Source organism: Pinus tabuliformis, chromosome 5_1 (assembly GCF_031772625.1).
Source record: "Pinus tabuliformis cultivar Carrire ecotype Pingquan chromosome 5_1, CPIR1, whole genome shotgun sequence".
Classification (NCBI taxonomy): Eukaryota; Viridiplantae; Streptophyta; class Pinopsida; order Pinales; family Pinaceae; genus Pinus; species Pinus tabuliformis.
This window is the reverse complement of record NC_142305.1, coordinates 374,944,877-374,949,069: the sequence shown is the minus strand read 5'-3', so window position 1 is coordinate 374,949,069 and position 4,193 is coordinate 374,944,877. Positions and strand designations below refer to the sequence as shown.

The 4,193-nt window shown below is 34.7% G+C and overlaps 1 pseudogene; it reads left to right on the top strand.

Moving 5' to 3' along the window:
* The first annotated feature begins 1,148 nt into the window (after positions 1-1,148).
* Positions 1,149-3,303, top strand: LOC149165011 (laccase-12-like; annotated as a pseudogene).
* The last annotated feature ends 890 nt before the right edge of the window (positions 3,304-4,193 follow it).

Here is a 4,193-nt window from a genome sequence, read left to right as displayed (position 1 = left end):
AGGAGCTATTCATTACTGTTACATTTTCGTGAAGTCCATCTTTTCGGGAGTAAAAAGTATTGAATTAGTAATTGTATTGATGAATTGGTTTGTATTAATATTTAGATTAAGCTTTATTTATTCATAGTATATTTGATGTTAGACTGAAAATAAATGATCTGGAGTGGCTGTTAAGTTCTATTGAGTTTTGTATATTAGTGGTAAGGGAAGATTATTCCGCTCGAAATTAAACCTATGTAAAAATTACACTTTATTTATTTAGTTACATTTATTTATTTAAATTGTAATGTTTCCCTATAAAGATTTTGGATTATTGTATTGCAAGGTAAAGTTTTATGAAACGGGATTATTAAATTGTTTAATAATGAAGATAATTTTTTTTGAAATCATCCAAATTCTATGATATCTTAGATATCTAAGCTAAGAGTGAAATTAATTATTACACTTAGCTCTTATTGTTAAGATATATGAGAATCTAAATGTAAGAAAAGAGAGATTGATTGTTTAGGGAATTTATTATTTGACTTTGTTGATATTCGTAAGATCTAAGAATCTGCAACCAAATTGCGTCTCCATTGTTGTACGTTCTTAATTACGTTTAGGTTTAATCTACATTCTTACATTCTTCATTCTTGATTAATACGTAATAAGTTTTCTTTCAGATTTCATCTGATTGACAATGTGCAATCTCATTTATTTTGTGCATTGTTATACGCAATAAAGTTGACCGTAATGAAAATTAAAAACATGTTACCAAACCTTACAGATGTTGCGGTCGGAACGCGGAGGTATTGTGGGAAAAACTAGATATCTTTCGAAGTAGAGTCAAACATATAAATCTATTTACTACAATGCACATGCTGCCAAATATGTTGCGATCACTTCGGGCCCGTTGTTATTAGGTCTGGATTAAAAATTGAACGATGTGTCATGATACGCAAAGGCATATGATGCCACTGCTGTAATTTCACACATTTTTTCCCCTATATATTCGTTCTCCTTAGGTGAAAACCAAAACATCAGAGCATTCGATTACAAAGCTTCGATTTTGTATTGGCTAATCCATTCGGGTTATAGTTATTAGTTATTGGTTATAGACCTCTTTTATGCTTTGCAAGCGTAGTACTAGAATATCTAGTTCTGCAGCAATGTCTTTGCAATCAGTACGACTGCTTTCAGCCAGGCTTCTTATTCTCCTATCATTTATTACATGTTTGGCTTCCGTTAGAAACGCGAAAATACACTATCATACCTTCGTCGTAAGTTGACTTTTTCACTATTTTTAAGGTTTATTTTTGCATAGCTATAACCTTGGGAAGACAAAGGTGTCGGTTTTAGCTTAATCAATTTTCCGCAATATTTTGATTGTTTCTTTTGAACGCCTGCACAGATTGCACCGAAGAACGTTACAAGGCTATGCAACCAGTATACAATAATTGTTGTCAATGGACAGCTACCGGGTCCAACTCTGTGTCCACAACGGAGACACTGTTATTGTTAAAGTTATTAACAACACCCAGTACAATGCCACTATTCACTGTTATGTCTATTCAAACCCGATGTGAATCTTTGAGAAATATAATTATTGATAGTTTTGATTATAATACTCGTGGCTTATCAATATGTGTCAGGCATGGAGTGAGGCAGTTACGTACATGTTGGGCCGATGGACCGGCATATGTTACACAATGCCACATTCAACCTGGTGGAAATTATACCCACAGATTCACAGTTACTGGACAGGATGGATCCTTGTGGTGGCATGCTCATATCTCATGGTTCCGAGCTCCAGTGTATGGAGCTTTCGTAATATATCCTAAAAATGGCAGCTTATATCCATTTCCCAAACCCAATGAGGAAATTCCTATAGTTATAGGTAATGAGTCGCTATGAGATTCAATACATAAATGTTTGTTTGCCTATAGGATTTCGATGGTTAATACTGGTTCAAAGGGTTGATGTGATTAAACAGAGAATGGTGGAATAGTAACCCCATTGACGTTATAAATGAAGCACTCCTCACAGGTGGTGCACCCAATATATCAGATGCCTTCACCATAAATGGACAGCCGGGAGACCTGTATTCGTGCTCGACATCAGGTACTAACTTTACATAGACTTTAGTAAAGATCTGTAACTTGTGATGTTGAAAATTGAGTTAGAAACTAATGATATGGAGAAACATACCTTCTGCGGATTGTCGATGCTGCACTTATTAATGCGCATTTTTTCAAGATAGCAGGCCACGAATTTACAGTTGTAGCTGTGGATGCTTCCTACACCAAACCCTACAAAACGGACGTTATCGTGATCTCTCCCGGACAGACTATTGATGTTCTTCTCACAGCCAACCAGACGGTGGGCGAATACTATATGGCCGCTCGACCATACACTAATTTGGGTACTGCCGCTATTGATAACACCACGACTACTGCTATTCTAGAGTATATTGGGCATCAAAATTCCAGTAGTCCCGTTTTCCCTAGTATTCCATACTACAATGACTGTGACACCACAACTGTCACTCGATTTACAAGAAGACTGCGAAGCATGGCTTTCGTGGAATACCCAGTAGACGTTCCGCAAAGCATAGATAACAGCCTTATCTCCACAGTTGGTCTCGGGTTGCGTCCGTGCCCCATTGGGAGGACCTGTGCAGGCCCTAATGGAACGATGCTGACCGCAAGTGTGAACAACATATCATTTACGCTGCCCACGATCGCTCTGCTTCAAGCTAATTATTTTGGCGTTAATGGCGTCTTTACCACGGATTTTCCTTCAAATCCTCTTCTTACATTCAACTACACGGGAGATGATATACCCAAAACTCTTTGGGATCCTGAATCCGCAACAAAAGTGAAAGTGCTGGAATACAATTCTACAGTACAACTGGTATTTCAGACGACAAACATCTTCGTGGCCGAGAATCATTCAATGCATCTTCATGGTTACAGTTTCTATGTGGTGGGAGAAGGGCTGGGAAACTATAACCCAGTAACTGATCCGCTCAACTTTAATCTGGTTGACCCCCCTCAACGCAACACAATAATCGCTCCAATGAGCGGGTGGGTTGCCATAAGATTCAGAGCTGATAATCCAGGTATATTTAACCACCTATTCTTTTATAACCACTATTAATTTGCTCATCACCCTATTTTTTTATTTGGTTCAGGAATGTGGTTTGTGCATTGCCATTTAGAAGACCATTTATCATGGGGATTGAACATGGCGTTTCTGGTGAAGAACGGTCGCGGTCCTTTGGCAAGTTTGGAGCCTCCTCCTCCAGCCCTCCCGAGGTGTTAATGAATAGAAAGTGAAACCATCCTGAATTATTTGTATTCTGCCTTTCTTTCCTCATTTCTACCATATTTCTTCATTTGTTGTGGCTTTCATTTCGATTGCCGATTTGTTCATTATGTGTGGATTTCATTTCCATTACCGCTTTATATCTCCTGGACTTGAGCGTGACATAATGAACCGTAAATTTATTGATAAATTCATTTATTTTATAATAAACGATAAATTCATTTATTTCAAATCTCATTTATGATTATGTATCAATTTAATTTATAATTTTCTTTCATTTCTCTTTTATCTAGTTCCATATTATATACATAATTTTCAAATTTTACTTTAATTTTGTCGTTATTAATTATTTTTATTTTTTTCTCCGCTGTCCTGTTTAACATTGTAAATTATTTCTGTCAAACCCATTGTTATATGGTTTCGTGAAATATACTTCAGAATACTTGGATGTTTAAGTCTAAGATCGTTACATGTTTACGGGAAATGGAGAGATAGTCCTCTCAAAGCCGGGCAATATAATATTTTATATAATTTATTAAAATAATATTAAATTAATTTTTGATATCATATTTCTAAGTTGGAAACTTTCTTTTTAATTACCGAGTATTAATGAGTTATACAGTTACATTATATGTTAATTATTTTTAGAATTCGATTTACTATGGTTGTAATTTAAGTATTTTAAGTGAAGATCTTTTATTCTTAACTTTTTTTTATTTAATTTAAATTTTTATTTTTTATTAAATTTATAAAAAAATATAATATTAATAGTGTTAATGATTCAATTATTTTTTAATAATTTTTTTATATTAATATGTCAAAGAGCATTCTCTAGCAATATTTTCTAATTTAATAAAAAGACCTTAATTTCTAATTTAATAAAAAAT